At 45.5% G+C, this 19,327-nt stretch overlaps 1 protein-coding gene and 1 long non-coding RNA gene across 5 annotated transcripts in view; one reads left to right on the forward strand and one right to left on the reverse strand.

Moving 5' to 3' along the window:
- DPF3 (double PHD fingers 3) overlaps window positions 1–19,327 on the reverse strand; it is a 243,197-nt gene that overhangs the window by 182,765 nt on the left and 41,105 nt on the right. The window lies entirely within an intron of this gene.
- Window positions 9,814–11,627, forward strand: LOC139079329 (uncharacterized). The gene is made up of 2 exons (XR_011532877.1): window positions 9,814–9,932; window positions 11,368–11,627. It is a non-coding gene; the product is annotated as an uncharacterized lncRNA (long non-coding RNA).

Consider the following 19,327-nt stretch of genomic DNA (forward strand, 5'->3'; position numbering starts at 1 on the left):
TTGCTGCTACAACGAATTACCACAAACTTAGTGGCTTAAAACGCCACGAATTTATTATCTCATAGTTCTGGAGATCAGAGGTCCAAGGTCAGTGTCACTGGGCTAATGTCAAGGTGTCAGCAGGACTGGTTCCTTCTGGACGGTCTGAGGAGAAAATCTGTTTCATATCTTTTTCAGCCTCTAGAGACCACCTGCATTCCTTGGCTCATGTCCCTTCCTCAAAGCCAGCAGTGTAGCATCTTCCAATCTCTTAATCTCTGCTTAAAGGAGGTGTCTGACCTAAGGCACCGAGGCATGGTGAGCTTGCGGAACTTAAAAGTAGTTCTGTGGTTCCAGGGTGTATCACGTGACATTTCAAAAGTGAAGAAACTGAGACTCAGAGAGACCAAGTGTCTCACCCCAGGTCTAGGACATGATGAAACCAGGTTCAAACCCAAGGCCTCTGAATCCAAATGCAGAGTTTCTCCCGGTACGGTGAGCCCTCGGACGTCCCCACCTTAACTTTGAAGGCTGGATGGGCATTGTGACCATGTCTCAGAGCCCTGCACCCCTCCACACTCCATGGGAGATGGCTGCTGCCTCTGTACACCTCATCAGCAACGCAGCCTGCGGCATCAGATGACCCTGGCTCTCTCCATCTCCCCGCCCCAGGACCGGCCAATTCCCAGGCCCGGTTTGATGAAACTATTGGCTTAATGGGATGAATATTTGCCTCCTGCTTTATATTGGTCAGCACTCTTTGATTTAGGTTCTTTTCTTTGGCCTTCCCCGCTGTGTGAGGCTAAGGGTGCAGATATTATCAACCCCATTTAACAGACAAGAAAGCTGAGGTACTGATGAGTGTGCGAGCAGGCTGGCCACACTCACACAGCAAGTGGGTGGAAGCCAAATCAGAGCTTACTCCGGGTTTCCTCCTCCCTGGACCACAAGTGCCTGTCACTCAGAGGACAGAACCGGGGCCAGCCCCCCCAACCTGGCTGGGCCTCACCTTCCTCATCTCCAGGACGGGAAGTGGGGTGATGTCTGCCCTGCCTATCACACCACGCACGAATGAAAACATTTAAAAAAGAAGAAGCACAGAAAAGCACTTTGGAAACTTTAAGATGTCCAAAATACAGGCAACTGTTCTGATTATGCGCTCAAGGAATGTCACAAATTTTCTCTAAAAGTTTCTTTTTAAAGTTTCTTTTATTCCCCCTGAAAGCCAGTTTCTCCTCCTGCCTTCTTTATTTCTGGTTAAAGCAGAGAAGTTCTGCTCAACACCTCAATTTGAATCTCAAGATCAATCTAATTCCTCCTTCTAGCTGCACCCTTGCTGAAATCAAGAACTGGCAACTCCCCGCCCGCCATCCACATCCCATCGTCGCTGTCGCAATCAATCCCTCTTTAAAGCTAGAAATTGCTAGTACCCACTTTCAGTCCTCATTCCTCTGGTCTCTCCCCAATCAGATCCAACCTACACAATGCTAGAGCAACCCTCCCATGATAGTTCTCAGTGGCTCATGACCCCCAAGTGGACGGAGTCCAGGGGTCCTCCACAGGCTGCCCCCGCCAGCCTCTCTGGCTTGTCACAACTCCTCCCCAGGCAAACCCAAGTGGCCTCCATTTCTCAAAAGCTCTACCCTCTTCCCATCTTATGTCACCCCTGGGAACTCCCTGGCCCACTATTCAATTAACTATTGGTGGGGGAATCAAATTAGTCCCTCAACTCTTAACATAAACCTAAACAGATTCCAAGTGAATCAAAGAACTGAGGTTTAAAACAAAAAAAAGAAACACTAACTAAAAGAGAATCCAGTAAATTACACAGGTGACTGACTCTCTCTCTGATAGCTGAAGGGGGGGGGGGGGTGGCGCGGGTTCCAAGCTAAATAGCAATGAAATAAGTCAGAGGTTAACAAAAAGGAATCATAGTTAACATCTACTTATTTTTACTTATTTTAACTGGGTTTGTATTAAAAATAAATAAAGCTCAAACTTGACTTCACATAATTCACAAAAAATAACTCCAAATCGATCATAGGATTAAAGTAAGCGCTAAAATTTAAAAACTTCCAAGAGAAAACAGGGAAAAATCCTCATGACTTTGGTGTAGGTAAAGATTCTTAGGACACAAAAAGCAAGAACCACAAAAGGAAAAGAATAATTTGGACTTCACCAAAACTAAAATTTTCTGCTCTTCCAGAGTCTGTTAAAGACAGGAGTAACAGTTGCACCACAGTGTGAGTGTAATTAATGTCAATGAATCGTACACTTAACACGAGTAAAATGGCATCTTTTATGTCACATATATTTCACCTCAATGAATAAAAAGACATTGTTAAGAAGATGAATAGGCCAAACACAGACTGAGAAAAAGTGTTCCGAGTACCTATATGTGACAAAGGACCAGATCCAGAATATATAAAGAACACTGGCAACTTAGTAATAAGACAAACAATCCAGTTTTTCTAAAAATGGGCCAAGATTTGAACACACTCCTCACAAAAGAGCACAAACGGACAGCCAACAAATACATGAAAATACGCTTAGTATCATTAGTCATCAGGAAAATGCAAACAAATACTACGAGATATCACACCCACTAAATAGCTAATGTTAATAAGATTAATAATATTAAGTGCTGATGAAGATGCATAGCAACCAAATGCTCATACGTTGCTGATGGGGAAATAAAATTGTGCAACCACTTTGGAAAAGAGTATGGCAGTTGCTTATAAAGAAACATGGGCTTGCTCTATGACTGGGCTGTTTCATTTCTAAGCATTTACTCAAGAGATAGGGGGGAAAATTATGTCCACAAAAAGACACATACACAGATACTCATAGCAGCTTCATTCATAATAGCCAAAAACTGGCATCAACCCAAACGTCAATCAACTCGGGAATGGATAAAAAAATGTTGGTATATTTATATAATGGAATACTCTCAGAAATAAAAAGGAACAAACTACTACTATATACAATAACATGGATAAATCTTTTTTAAAAATGGCTGAGTAACATAAGCTATATTCAAAAGAATACATACTGTGTGATTCTATTTATATGAAGTTTTAGAATCAGCAAAACTGATTACAGTGACAGAAAGTAGATCAGTGGTTGCCTTGGGTCAGAGATGGGGCGGACTGCAAAGAAACACAGGCAACTTTTGGGGATGATAGAAATATTCTGTTGTAGTTGTGGTTGCATAAGTATACACATTTGTCAAAACTCATAGAACTATATACTTAAAACAAGTACATTTTATTGTAGGCAAATTATACCACAATAAAGTTGGTTTAAAAAGAACTTTTTAAAAGTCAAACCACAAACTGGTGAAAATATTTGCCACATATGTGACAGATATAACAAATCAATATCCTCAATATAGAAAGTGCCCACACAATTGATATAAAAAATATTAAGACCTTAATAGATAAAAGGTCAAAGGACACAGACAAGCCACAAAATAAGAATAGCTAATAAACAAGTAAAAACATTGAAATAATGAAATGCCATATTTCACACACCAAATTAGCTAACTTGTTTGTTTGTCTGTCTCAATAATAATGCTAGTATTGTAAGGCAAGATGGGCATTCTGCTGGTGAAAATATAAATTCATACATTTCTGAAACACAATTTGGCAACAGGGGTCCAGAGCCTGTACAATTTCCAGATTATTTGACCTACTTCTACGAACTTATGCTAAAGAATAACCAAAGATGAGCAATCAAAACTAGAAATCGATATGCAAGAATTTTCTACTGACTTAGGACAAGCCACTGGGCTGAGTAAATATGGATACATCAATATGATGAAATATCAAATATTTGTCCATGTTAGGAACTTCACAAATGCTTCTTAAATATACTCAATTTATGTACTATATAAGAATTTAGGAAGGAGTGAGATGTATTGATTTTTTCATTACAGCAAAGATTGGAAATCACCTAAATGTCTACCAAGAGAGGTGGAGTTAAATAAATTGCGGTATATCCACACAATGACATACTGTGCATCTGTTAAAAATAGGACAGACGTATACCTATTGATACAGAATAATCTCTGAGATATATTGTTACATTGAAAAAGCAAAGTGAAGAAGAGTGCTTTGGAATGCAACTATTTGAAGGAAGACAAAAATAAAAGGATAGATATACATCTATGCTCCAGAAAGAATAGGGCAGAAACAAAATGCATAGCAGTGGTTGGCTCTGTATTGGACAACTAGGTCCAAGGTGGGGGAACGGGGGTGGAAGGGACACCTAGATTTACTTTTCTCTCCTGGTTTATTCTTCTGCAGTGTTTGAATTTTTACCACATAGAGGTCTTTCTTTTTCAAAAAATAACTGCGCCGCCCCCCCCAAAAAAACACTTATTTTAGAAGAAGGAAGGAGAATGTTATGGATTGAATTATGTTCCCTCAAAATTCATATGTCGAAGTCCTAACCCCCCGTATGTCAGAATGTGATCTTATTCAGAAATAGGGTCATTGCAGATCTAATTCGTTAAAATGAGGTCATTAGGGTGGGCCCTAATCCAGTGTGACTGGGGCCCTATAAAATGGGGAAATTTGGACACAGGCAAACACATAGGGAGAGCACCCTGTGAAGACGAAGGCAGAGATCCAGATGATGCTTCTACGAGCCAAGGAACACCAAAGCTTGCCAGCAAACCACCAGAAGCTGAGAGAGGTTTGAACAGCTCTCCCACATAGTCCTCAGAAGGAACCAACCCCACGGACACCTTCATCCTGGAACTCTGGCCTCCGGAGCTGTGAGGCAATGCATTTCTGTTGTTTAAGCCCCTCCATTGGAGGTACTTCATTACAACAGCCCTGGCAGACGAATACAGGGAGAAATATTAACATGAAATCAAACAAAAAATAGTAAGGTTCACAAAGACCAAACCAACCATCCTGGAAACAAACATCGCCCACATCTTGTCCCATAACCAACTCGTCGCCTACCCCGCTCCCATGCCTGTAGCTTGGTGCAAATGCTTCAGACACACACTCACACACATACACACTCACACACATACGCATACATTTAACTCAAAATGTAAAACAACAAGCAAAGGCATCTGACTTTATTACAATCCCACGCATCAGTATTGCTCCCACCCACCTAAGGGGGACTGAGCCATTGCCCTGATCCCTTGGTGTTGAGTTAAAAGCACTGGAAGCAAAGAACATACCAGAAAACCCCTGATAACTCTAGCTAGTGACTCAGCTTTTGTCTGTGGAATGGAAACTATCCATTCTGTCAGTGCCCAAGACATCTTCAAAAAAGGAAGTATGGTTTTCACAACCATTCTGTAGATCTATCAACGACCAGAGATTCTAAAGGGTGCCCAGCTGTGCACCCAAAACAGAGATGCTCCCAGAGCAAGAGCACTAACAGCAGGATCCTGCACCATCTGCCTCCTCCACACCTCCAGTGCAGGCTCCAGACCCCCAACACCTCACCAAATTTCCCAGCAGCCCTTGCTCCATCAGTCTAGAATCTTCTTTCCAGAGGCCTTTCTTTTGCTCATTCCTCTTTCTGCCAGGACAAAAAGCAAAACGGAGGGACACTAAAGCAAAACCAAAATCTTGGTCATAAAAAACAAGTGAACTGGGAGGGTGGGGGAGGAGCTCACAAGACCCTTTCACTGAGGTTTCAAAATGGCAGCCAACTAAACCCTATTTGTCTAAATCTGCTCACCCAAACCTCCCTCCCATTCTCCAAGGGGTGTTCATAATTATTAACACAGCTACCTGCAAATGTAGAATCTGGATCTCCCTTTTTTCAAAGATTAGAGAGGTGGGACCATAAAGATTAGCTCCCAATGCCAGAGAAAAGGCTAGAAGGGGGAGAAAGAGGGGAGAAGAGAGACCTTCACAGCAGGCAAGGACATGGTGGGCTCGCCCCATCCCATATCTCAGCTGTTATGCATTCCCAACTGGCTTGGCCAACATCCAGAGAGACTCCAGGCTGGTGAGTCTGTGAATGTGAGGCAGAGATAAGCAACGCGAAGAGGGGGAGCTCAGCCACAGCTATATATGGGCTGCGGCACAGCTGTAGCAAGGAGCCAAGGGAACCTTCCATTTCCAAGACATCTCTGCACTCAATCCTGCTCCCCAAGATTAAGAATTCTCTTTCTTGGCTTCCTCCTACTCCCTGAAATGTAACTAAGCAGTTATCTTGAGAACATGAAAAGTCGGGGGATTTGCTATGAGTTTTTTAACGTGTTAAAATCACGTTGACCCTAGATACTCGTTTGTAATAAAACTGGGTGAGTAGGAAGCTCCATTCTTTCCTGCATTTCTGGGACAACCAACCAGCACATGAATTTGAGAGACAGGGAGGGGCCGATCTCCAACCCTGTCCTCAGCAGGTGGTAAGCTTTGAGAGCTCAGAAAAGGGTTTGCTTCCTTCCAAAAGGAGGCTGGGACCTTGGGAAGGGTGGACACATTTGGACAAACAGAAATAGGAGGAAAGCCTTCCTGGAGAGGGAACAGCATGAGCAAAGCCTCAGAAGGGGGTGGTCCTTGTCTTGGCCATGAGGACGGCTGAGGATGGGGCAAAGAAATGTCTCATAGAAACTGAGGGATCTGGTCCTGGGAGCTTATCCACCTTCACCAACTCGAGGACATCCCTGAGTTTGTCCTACGTACCTCCAAAACGCAAAATCCAGCAACACGGGGCCCCAGCAAAGTCTGGAGAAAAGGAATGTCTGCCTGGAGACTTGCACTGGGGTCAGACGCCCGGAAAGAATTCCTAGGAGGATTTGGTGTTGTCCGAGATGGATTTGGAGCCACGGTGGCTGAAGAGAGCTGTGGCTTTGACCTGGGGCTGCCAGGGCTGGTCTGTGGCAAGCTGAGGGCACTTTCATGTCTGCAGACTTCTGCCCTAGCTGTTCAGCAGTCTGGATCTCCTTTCTTTATCTTCCCTGTTCACTGAAATCCTTTAAAACCATCTCCTCCCAGAGCTCTCCTGATCCCTCGTTCAGAATTAATCCATTGCCCTTTATGCTCCTTCAACAAGTTGCTTGTAGCTCTATTTCCATGTGTGCTTACCTGACTCGTCTGATCCTTAGTCTCACTCCTCTCTAGATATAAACTCTCAAACGTCAAGAACCAGGTCTTACGCATCTTTTTGACCCCCTAGCACCAACTTTTCCAGAGCAGACACTCAGTAAATACTTACTGAATTAAACATACAGACCTATAAGGAGTGACCTGGTATTGGCTTATTCCTACGTCCATTCATTCATTTGTTCAACAAACATGTGAGCACCCAATATCTGCCAAGCTGGTTCACTCTCTCTCTGGCAGAGCACACTCAAACTCTTTAATCAATTAGCTAAAAAGTAAGCTTCAGTGTCCAGTATGAGGGTTTCTTTTCAGGTGCAAGACATAGAAGATCCCACAGGATCACTGAGCAAAAACCTGACCACTGCAAGGTAGGCGCAGCCTATATCTGTCCAGATGGAAAGTCACACCCTCAAGAAGTCCCCTGGGGGAGACAGATTGTCTGGGATGTGGGAGAGGGCCCTCAAGGGCTCTGCCAGCCCACCCAGGGGACCCCTAGATATACCTATCACAGAAGATGGTGGAGTTAAGATAACCCGTTCATCTATGTGTACAGTCCTCTGCGGATGCTGAGTCAGAAGCTGGTACCTGGGTGGGAGAGAGCTCTAGGAAGTCTTCTCAGTGGAGCAGATGTGGTCCTGGAGGTGGGAGGGTTTGCTGAACCTCATAAGAAAAGGCTGCCCTTCTCAGAGATCGCTAAGTGCAAACACTTGAGAAGCTGGTGTGTCCAGGAACTGCTCTGCCATGGGGGAGGAAGTGGGGTGTGGGGAGATGGAGGGGCTAAGTTAGGGACAGTCATTTATCTCCGGTCTCCTCCAGCCCCAAAATCATAGGCTTCTAATCTGAAGCTTCCCTGGCAACGACTTGAAAAAGTTGTCTGAGACCAGGAACGTTCGGAGAGAAAGTTGAATAGTGCATCAAATAATAACCCAAGAAGAAATTCTGAAGTCAAAACAAGGGATAAATTTTCCTTATCTCCCTAAGACATGCATCTAAGCAGCTAGCGGCTGTCTGCCCAGCCTGGGAAGATGATAGTGGCTTTTAATGGCCTGTAAACAATAAGACCAGCCTTTGTAACGAAGTTTAGCCAATTAATCCTGAGGCCTCCTCCCTGCACCCTGACCGCTCCTCACTCCCCCTTTCTGTGACAGGGCAACCTGTGGGGCTCTGAGAAGTCAAGGGAGCCAGCCCCAAGATGCAATGCCTCTGAGTCCTCAGGTGGTGTCTGGAGGAGAATCAAACAGGTGGGCTGACAGTGAGGGTTGCCCAGAGGGAGTGGCAAAGAAAATTGCCTCTATCCTGATCTGGGTGAAAGAAAGAAGAATCTGTCCTTTCAGAAAATACAAAAAACAAGAGAGAGACATGATGCACCAAGGAATTGGTGCAAGAGGTAAACTTCGTTCTTCCTCGGTGAGCTCATTCATTCATTCAGCAAACATTCATGTACACCTACCATGGTGTGAGGCACCTGCAGGGGGCACAGAAGTATACAAGGAAAAGACCTGCCCTCGATGGGCTTCCAGTACTGGAGTGGAGATGGGAATGAGGTATAGTCACAGACATCAATAATAAAAGATAGTGCGATAGTGTTTGCAAACTGCTGCACAGTCCAGACCTCTCTTTCCATTTCTTTGCTGCTTCTTTCTCTGATGTACCATCTTCAATTTGGGTGATTGGGGCACACAATATTCAGAAAACAGAAGAATCAGAAAGAGGAGAAAGAAAACGGGGAACAAAGGAAAAAGGAAACCAAGCGCCTCCCTCCTGCGGCTGCTCGCTCACTCAGCCCTGGTTCTGGGGAAGAAAAGGACCAGTTGTCACTAGAGGCCTCCAGGCAGGTCCAGACCACTGAGTCACAATTCATGCCACGTTTGCTTCCTACACCAATGAGGCGTATTTTTGCTGAATTGTGCAAAACTCTGGCCATCTGGAGTTTTCTAATTGGTGTACCAACTCCCAGTACCCAACAACCATTCTCTTTACTTTTAGAAATAGGGTGTGTGTATGTGTGCACTGTGTGTGCATGAGCACATGTGCACACACATTAATAGTGATATAATGGAGACAATTCCAAGGTTTTTCATCTATGGTTCAAAGGTTAACAATCTCTTCTTTTGGATACAATGACAAATACTTTGTTTTGCATTTGTAGAACCCTTTCATTTTTCAGTTCTTCAATTAACATTATCTTATGTTCGTGCCATGAGCAACCTTGGGTGGTAACAAAGGATAAACATTATTACCTCCACTTTAAACTTCTCCTCATTTATCCCTTTATTTTCTACACAGCAATAGTTGAGTACCAACCATGTGCTGTGCGCTGTGCTGGGTATGACGTTTCTGAGACAGAGAAAGACAACTGCAGGCCCCGCCTTCAACGGGTTCCCAGTCCAGCGGGGAGAGAGAGACGGGGAAATGCACTTTGTCCCCAGGATCTGACGCAGCTTCCAGAGGAGATGACTGAGACGAACCTTAACAGAACAGTCTGATTTTGCCAGGTGGAAAAGAGAGGAAAGGCGATGCAAGGGAGGTGGGTCAGCAGTTTTGCTTAGAGAAGAGTGAGCCATCAGATGTGTCCAGACCGCGGGGTGAGCAGTGGTGAAGGGCAAAGGATGAGAAACACAACAGAAGAGGTGGCTGGGCCCAGACCTGAGAGCCAAGAAAGGCTTGCCAAGGAGTGTGGACTTTATCCTGTGGGCAATGAGGAAACCGCTGAGGGCTTTAAGCAGAGGCAGGTGACACGATCAGATTTATGTTTAAGCAAGATTATTGCGGCTGCTGGGTGAAGAATGCACTGGAATAGGAAGAGACTAGGCAGACTCTAGAAACATTTCCAGAAGAGAATCAGCAGGACTGAGCGCCCCCTTGGAGGTAGGTGGAAAAGGAGTTGTCAGTGACAGTTTCCTCACTGGGTTTGAGGGGCCTCATCCAAGACAGAAAACCAGTAAGAAAGCAAGAGCCAGAGAAATTAAGTGCCTTGCCTAAGGTCACATAAATTGCTTGAAGGTAGACCCAAGCTAGGAAGCTAAAATTCTTCCTGGTAGAACCTCCTTGGTTTGCCATGTTAGCATCAACCAGAGACTAAACTTAGCCATCGTTTGCCAGGCTCTTTCCTTGCTCCCTGCTTGTTTTACGCATGTTCACTTTTTGTCCTATGGAGATTGCAGGCTCGTCTGGGCAAAATGCCTTTTGCCCTCCCCTAGAGCCTGGCACAGCACTAGGCACTAAGTGGTCAGTGAATGTCTGGTAGTAAATCGAACCCCAGGAGCCCCAAGGGCACCTTAGGCATTGCCTTCCTTGCAGCATGAGACCCTTTCCTTCTTTAATCCTTGATAAACAGTATTTTTTTATAATTCCTGGATAGAATAATTCCTAGATGTTTGGATTTCACAGTCCAGGAAATCTTTAACAACAGAAAAAAAATTAGAGGCATCAACGTAGTATTCCCAACCTTTTTTTATTTTGCCAAATAAGGACAATCTAAAACACAACTGCCATCTACTACATTGTTTCTTTTTTTCCTTTTTTTCAAAGATTTTGTTTTTCCTTTTTCTCCCCAAAGCCCTCTGGTACATAGTTGTATATTTTCAGTTGTGGGTCCTTCTGGTTGCGGCATGTGGAACACCGCCCCAGCATGGCCTGATGAGCAGTGCCATAGCGCCCAGGATTCAAACCAGAGAAACCCTGCGCCACCAAAGCAGAGCGCATGACTTTAACCATTCGGCCACGGGGCTGGCCCCATACTACATTGTTTCTTAAAAGAAAGGACAATTAACATATACCCCCAAAGTCTGCATAACATAATTTTAAGATTAAGGATAATCCTTCAAATTAAATCAGAGTCCTCAGCCTTAGCACTATTGACACTTTGGGCCAGATAAGTCTTTGCTATGAGGACGGGGAAGGGGAATGAGGGGCTGTTCTGAGAGCTGCAGGATGTTTAACAGCATCTCTGGCCACTACTCCTGTTAACGCCAGTAGTACTTGCAAGTTGTGACAACCAACAAATGTCTCCAGGCATTGCCAAACATCCCCTGGGGGCAAAATCGTCTCAGTTGAGAAGCACTGAATTAAATAAAGTAAGCCTTATTAAAAATCTAGTCCTATTAGCCTTATATTTTTGACCAGTGAAAACTTTATCACAGACTGGCATCAGTCCATAAGCCAGCTTCGAGGAACGAGAGGCACAGAGGTTAAGAGGATGGGATTTGACATCAGACTTGAACTCAAATCCCAATTGTGCCTCTTACCCATTGCCTGACCTTTAGCAACTTCCTGCTCTAAACCTCCCTTTCCTCTCCTGCAGGATGAGCACGGCACCCACCGCCTCAGAGTGCTGGGGAGGATTCAGTGGAATATATGTGACCCACGTAGCAACACGCCTGGCACATGATTGTCAGGAGAGGAGGTGGGACAATTATTATTTCTGCCACTTCTATAGCACGTAGCACAGTGGCTGGCACATTAATGATAGCTCCCAGATTGAAGCCTTTCTGGGTAAAGGGACATGACATAGTAGGTCTTCAATAAACATTTATTGAATGAATAAATGAAACCCCAATCACACTGCTCTCACCAGTTTCTTTCCTCAACACTGCCACAACAACGTCCTTTTATCCTTTACCAGAACTTTCTCAAAGCTACCCATGGGAACTAAACCGAAAAAATGGCCAGTCCAGAACCCCTGCCCGGGGCTCTGTGGGTGGGAACTTCGTGGAACCCTCTGGCGAGCAGTCTCAACACACCGCCTGGACTGTGAATGACTCTCACGCTACCTAGGAGAGTGCAGCCTTGTTTTGGTCCACCATTAAAGTCACCCATTTCAATATCTCCAGGTTGCTGCTGTCCTCCTTAGATATTTAACCTGGAGGTGGGCCAGGAATAAAAAAAGGAGGTGGCAATATCCTTGAACAAAAGCAGCTATAAAAGGGCGTGGGAAGCGAGGCGAACTACAAACTAAACAAGGAGGCAACCTCAAAGGAAGGAGCAGGGAGGTTCCCACAAAGGGGTCAGAGTTCCTGCCACTTCCTCCGTCCCCATCGAGCCCACCTCCCACCTCAGCAGGCAGAGCCCTGGTAGCTCTGTACATGGGGGGGTAAAACACTCCCCATTATAAACCAGACATGGTCCTGGCCGAAGCCCAGCCAGCAATAAATTGCCGGGGTTCATCTCACAAGTGCATTAAGCATCTTCTGACAATTTCCCGTAGGACTGCGTTTTTCTGGCCATCACAGGGTCATAGGACGTGAGCATGGGGAGGGGACTGAAAGAGCAGGTGATCCAAGCTCTCATTCTATGGTTGAAGAAACTGAGGCTCAGAGAGAGAAAGGAACCGGCTCAGGATCATGCAAGTGTGCGCAGTCCATGGCGGTGCTGAGCCGAGAACTCAAGGCTCCACTTTTGGCACTGAGTTTCGCTGGAAGCTCAAAAAACATACTCAGAAGAGGAAGGTGTATTACAAACTAAATCTCACTCTTCCTGATAAGACAGATGATCACATTTGCAGCCTCATGAGGAAAGGATTAACCAGTTCTAGGAAAGGGCCCACACCTTCTGCATCCATTTGGAAACTACACGAGAGTAAATCACCTCCCACAGGAGAATCCAGCAACTTCTCTGCACCGTCATGTATCATCTGTCTTCTCTAGACTATTTGATACTGTGACCAACATGCAAACAGAACTGTAAAGACAAGTTGGGGGGCATTGGGGCATGGGGGTGGGGCGGGAGTAGACACACATGTGCATAAAAGGGAAGGAGGGAGAAGAAACTAATGGGGCGAAATGCTAGGAAATGGTGAATCTAAGCAAAGAGTATAGAGACGTTGATTGCGCTATTCCTGAAACTGTCCAGAAGGCTTGAAATTTTTCTAAGTAAAATTCTGAGAGAGGGAGAAAGTACTAAATAATAAGCTAAATTAAATTAAATTTTAAAAAATTATTTGGAAAGGGCCAGGAATCACTCTTTCAATTTCACTCAGTTTATCTAAGGACTAACATCCTCAGAAAAAGTTATAAGATATCGCAGAGGTTAGAGGTGGAGGGCTCCAAGCAAATATTTTGCCCCATCAACTCCCAAAATACCCATAGGCTTGTCATTATCACATCACATATCCTGGTATTTGGTTCAGAAAGTAACTAAAGAAACAACAAGCCATGAACGGGGCAACTGTCAAAAATTTTCCAAAGGAATCCACCACCTTTGCAATACAGGTTGCTCATAAATACAATAAAATGCAATGTAATTTCTATTTAGTTTGGAAATTCTTTCACATAAATAATTGAACAAAATCCACATCCGAGCTACAGTCACCACGTTCTCTATCCATAGTAGTAGTTAATTCGGGCCATATTGGATCCATAATCCAGCCCTGAAAATCTATGCTTCACCACATATATAAAACTCAAGCCAATAGCATGGCATTCAAGGCATGGAGGTTTGAGGGAATGCAACCCACTCAAGAAACACAAAGGAATTCCTTACGACTGAAGAAATTCTCCTGAAGGGAAAACGAGCAGGGGAATATGAGGTTGGAAAGACAGGTAGAGGTCAGATGAAGGAGGGCCTGTATGCTCCACGAAGGAGTAGGAAGTTTATCTTTCAGGCAACAAGGAACTATTGATGGGTTTTAAGATGGGAAGGATATAATTGGATCATTCTGGCAGAGGATAGATGGACAGATGGATGGAAGTAACTAAAACTAGGGAGTCTAGCTGGAATGACAAAGACCTGAACAAAGGCAGTCAGAGTGGGAGTGAAAAACTGAGGACGCCTTATAGAGAGAGCTACTGAAGAGAGCAAATGGACAGTACTTGACAGGAAGAGGGCAGATGAGCCTGAGAAAGAGGAAGGAGTCCAAGATGACTTCCAGCTTGGCTGACTCGGTGATGACACTGCCGGTCATCCAGATGGGGAGTCCAGGAGAAGCCTTGGCAGAGGAATGTAATAAGTTTTGAACATGTTGAGGTTCCACCTGCATATGTAAATAAGGAGCTCCAAAGAGAAGTCCGGGTTGGATATATGCATTTGGGAGTAATCAGCATATATATGGCGATGGATGCCAGGGGCGTAGATGAGGTCAACTGGGGAGAAACTGAGAGCAAAACAAGAATTGAGTCAAGAACAGAAACTCTGGAGGAAGAAACTGTTAAGGGTAGGCAAGTAAGAGGAGACTCTGAAGAACACTGAGGAGTGGCCTAAGAGGCAGAGACCTCAACCTGCTTTTAAGAGACCCACCAGCTCCTCCATCTCCACAGGCTGGTCACACCACGCTGGAGTAGAGGAAAGAACAATGATGTATTAAAATGAACTCACTTCTAGCAATAAAAAGACAAATTAAAACATGGGCAAAGGATTTGAATAGACATGTCTCCAAAGAAAATATACACATGGTCAATAAACACATGAAAAGATACTCAGCATCATTAATCATTAGAGAAATGCAAATCAAAACCACAATGAGATGCCACTTCACACTCACTAGGACAGCTATGATCGCAAAGAGAGATAAGCAAAGGTGTCAGGAAGGATGTGGCGAAATGAGACCCTCATACGCTGCTGGTGGGAATGTAAAATGGTGCAACCACTGTGGAAAACAGTTTGGCAGTTCCTCAAAAAATTAAACACAGAGTTATCATATGACCTAGCAATTCCACTCCTAGGTATATACCCAAGAGAACTGAAAACATATGTCCACAGAAAGACTTGTACTTGAATGTTCGTATTAGCATTATTCATAATCGTCAAAAAGAGGAGGAGCCGGCCCCTTGGCCGAGCGGCTAGGTTCGCGCTCTCTGCTTCAGCGGCCCAGGGTTTTGCCAGTTCGGATCCTGCGTGTGGACATGGCACCGCTCATCAAGCCATGCTGAGGTGACATCCCACATAGTACAACCAGAGGCACTCACAACTAGAATACACAAATATGTCCTGGGAGGCTTTGGGGAGAAGAAAAAAAAAAAAAAAAAAGATTGGCAACAGTTGTTAGCTCAGGTGCCAATCTTTAAAAACAATAAAATAAATACAAGTGGAAATAACCCAAATGTCCATCAAATGAATAAGTAAAATGTGGTATATACACACAATGGAATATTATTCCACCATAAAAAGGGATCAAGCACTGACATATGCTACAACATAGTTGGACACTGAAAACATGCTAAGTTAAAGAATCTAGACACAAAAGGCCACACATATTATCTGATTCCATTTATATGAGATATTCAGAATAGGGAAATCCACAGAGACAGAAGGTAGATGAGTGGTCGCCAGGGGCTGGAGGAGGGAATGAGGAGTGACTGCTTGATGGGTATGAGATCCCTTTTTGAGGTGATGAAAATGTTCTGAAATTAGATAGTAGTGATGGTTGCACAACATTGTGAATATACTAAAAACCACTTTAAAATACTAAAAACCAATGAATTGTACGTGGTTAAAATGGTGAACTTTAGCCATGGCCAAGAGGAGCTGGGTAAGCAGCTTGCCCAGATATTCTGACCGAAGAAGCCAAAACTCCAGATATTCTAACTAAAGAAGCCAAAGAGCATGCGTCCCAAGACACCCTTAAATATCTTAAAATGTCCATAGCTTGGGGGTGGGTGGCTCTGCTGAAGAGCAGAGATGGAGCATCCAGTCTCATGATAGCTACTCCTGCCCGCGTCAAGCTGCCTCGCCTGCTTCTAAGACCCCAAAATGTCAAGGTGAAAGGGAGACAAATAAGCAACCACGGTTTGACCTACAGAGAGACAGCAAGCAGTCATGAGCTGTGCATAGTTCCCCCACAAGGACAAGAAAGGAGAAAGGATTTCTGGACCTAGAGCACCCAACAGCCCCAGCATAGGACCCTCCCAGTTCACACCCTTATTCAACTCTTATTCACACCTAAAACCCTTTCACTGTGTTCAAGACGACTCCCTGAGACGACATTCTGAGCTGTCCCAGAGTGTCAGCTCTCACCATTTATATAGTGGCTTTATCCACACGGCGGGTGCCTCAGGGAGTTGCTCTGAATCTCTTTGGACACAAGCGACTTTGAAATGAGCACAACTTACATGGTTCACACCCAGCTCAACACCGTTGGCTGCAGAAGCAAGCGGAAGAAGCCAAGCGAGGGACAGGACATGGACTGTGCGTGCATTTGTCAGAGGAGCGCAGAACCTCCGGGGAGGAGAGCCTGAGGCTGGAGCTCCAGGGTTCCGCCGAACTCCCTGATGATCATTTCATCTCTCTACTTCCCTCTCCATTGGCATGCTTCCCACTTTTGCTCCCCTTCTCCCGCCCAAATGCCGGGGCAACTCTGGATAATAAAGCATCAGAATGCAAATGCTTGGAGGTGGCACACCACCACCCCAGAGAGACTGTCAGAGTGGGGAGGCGGATCTGGAATGAAAAGCAAAACCTCCGGCCTGCTCTAGCCGTGGGATAAGTAGGCCCTCCTCCATGGCTCCCTGCTCCTGCCCGCCACGGTGGGAAAAGGAGCACAAGGAAACTAGGCCTTCCCTTGGGGTTCTGACCACCTCGTGGGGAGATCATGATTACCCTGGGGTTGCCATGCCTACTGTGATGTCATTCCTTTTATCATTCCATCTGGGTGGATTTTTTTTTTCCTTTCTCTAAAGGACACCCTCCTCTCCTGTGCCTGGGAGCCCACTGGGAGTTCCAGCCCTTGTCCTGTCTAGATCCTGGTAAACCACATTGCCCGGGGACCCCAGAAGACTCTCTAGTCCTGATGGGAGAAGGGAAGAGTTAGGAGCAGCTCCCAGGAGGCAGAACTCTCCTCCCAAGGTGGTGGATCTATACCTATATTTAAGAGAACCAAGCAGAGCACAGATTTCACCTTCTCCTCGCCGAAATGCAAACAGGAGAGGACACGTGGAAAGGTCCTATCAGCTTTTCTTAATCGGTCAGGAAGAAATCACTTTTTAGGTAAGATAAATGCAAAGAAGAATAAGGACTGAGGAAAAGGTGTGCAAATCCCACACTTTATTACTCAAGGGGAATGCAGAGGAAGAAAAAACATATTTCCTAAATGATTACTTTTCAGACTGTGCAGCCATGGATCTCTAGGGGTTCCGTGTCAATGAAAAGCATTTCTTTGGGTTCCTACTGTGTGCCAGGCACTGTGCCAGGTACTGGAGACCTAGTCCCAGTCTTCAAAAGACTAGTAGCAAAATCACTGTTCACAATCATGACATCTACACAGGCGCCTTCAAAAGCGTTTTGCTCCACTAGAAAGAGAGAGAAACCGAGGCTCTGAAAGACCGAGAGGGTTGTCCATGGCGATGAGGCTCAGTCTACAACGTGCGGACAGAGAGCATGCGTGCAGGCGTGGGCAGGCCCTGCCCAAATCCTCAAGTGAGGACAACAGCCTGCTGCGTGCTTTCTCCTCCGTCTGTCCTCACCTCCCGGGATCCACGCTGCTTCCGCCAGGCAGGGAAAGCAGGCGGCAGGCTCAGGCTCCAGCTCCAGCTGCAGCAACCCCACCAGGGGCATGGCGGCCAGCTGCCTCTGAGAAGGGCAGGAGTGCCCGGGCAGGCCATCCTGCAGCCAGCTCACCCTCTGTGGTCATAACGAGCCTGCTCCTGGAAGTCATCAATGCCACTGTTCAGACACAGCACCCTGCAGAAGACAGTGGTCCTGGAGCGCTGGAAACGTCCAGACTTATTAAATAAAAATGGCAATTACTATTGGTCTCAGCAGCACTGTTGTTTGCAGCCAGAACCTAACCCACAGAACTGGCCTTATCTCTAAATATATACCATGTCCCTTGTTGTTTCAAAAAAAAATTATAGCTCATATATATCTTTTTCGACTTAAGCAGGAGAAAACTCCAATCCTCGTTGTACGAATGAGGAAACCAAAGCAAAACAAAGAGAAAGGTCACCCCAGGGGACATCGATTTGCAGAAGGGAGATTTTATCTTAAATCCTCACTTTGGGGGACACTTGATGACAGCACAGGCACGCAGCGATTTGGTCGGAAGTCACATTACCAGGCCACCAAACAAGGCACTACTGTTGGTTCTTGTGTGTTGAGTGGGCCTGGGGGGCGGACGGCAAGGCGGGGTGGGAGAGAGATGTCACGAAAGCCCAGCATTTCCTCCCAAAGCGGCTGCTGATCCAGTTCAGGGCCAGATGTCAGACTCGGTAAAACTGCCCTTGTTTTCAGCAAGCAGTCTGCCTTCCACCTGCCCTGAGGTGCTGTCCAGATGTCCTCGTTTCCCTTGCAGCCCTGCTCCCTTGGGAACAGAGGCCCCAACAAGCTGCTCTCCCCTTGCACAGGTAAGAAGCTCTGCCATCCAAAACCAGGCCAGCAAGGACACTCGGGAAACACTCCCTAGCTGGTGGCGGGCTCAGCTTTCCTAGCAAAACCTACCCTTTAGGACCCACACCTGTGAGAGAGGGCCCTGCAGAAATCTCAGTTTGGATCAAAGCAGGCCAGCCGATCACCCCACTGAGAAGCTCAGGATGTGAACACTGAGGTGGGATGAGACCTAAGAAGCAGGAGTTCTGGAGTCAGACAGACCTGGGCTTCAATCTTGGCACCACTCACTCACTCTGTGGCCTTGAGTTGCTTGCCCTCTGTTTGCCTCATCCACAAAATGGAGATAAAAATATGTAACTTTGGGGGCCGGCCTGGTGGCATACTGGTTGGGTTTGCATGCTCCACTTGGGCAGCCCAGGGTTCGCAGGTTCAGATCCCAGGTGCAGACCTACATGCCGCTCATCAAGCCATGCTGTGGCAGCGACCCACATACAAAATAGAGGAAGACTGGCACAGATGTTAGCTCAGGGCCAATCTTCCTCACCAAAAGAAAATAAATATCTAACTTTGAGAAATTATGAAGATACCTGCACATGGTAGGCACTTTGCAGGCGGTAGCTTTGATTACTGGTTTGTCAAACGCAGCAGCAAGTCTGTGCTCAGCCACCCACACATTCTCCTGGATCCACTTCTGACCAATGTCATTTACTTACAACATAACTGACCTAGAGGGTAAAGCCTTCAGCCACAGAACCGAGCCATCGCCCTTGCCAAGCTAACTGACCCATATAGGGATCACAGCCTTGTTCTTACAAGAACCACTCTTTTGTTTATTTTTTTTATTTATGCATGTTTTTATGTGTTTCTTTATACATATGCATATATATTTTTTATTCAGATGGCATTTTACACTTACACTATTTTCCTATGCCCCATTCTTCCACATCAACCCCCACCCCCCAATTCCCCAGGTAGCCCAGGTTAACATTTTAGTACGTGTCCTTCCA

This window comes from Equus przewalskii, chromosome 25 (assembly GCF_037783145.1).
Source record: "Equus przewalskii isolate Varuska chromosome 25, EquPr2, whole genome shotgun sequence".
Classification (NCBI taxonomy): Eukaryota; Metazoa; Chordata; class Mammalia; order Perissodactyla; family Equidae; genus Equus; species Equus przewalskii.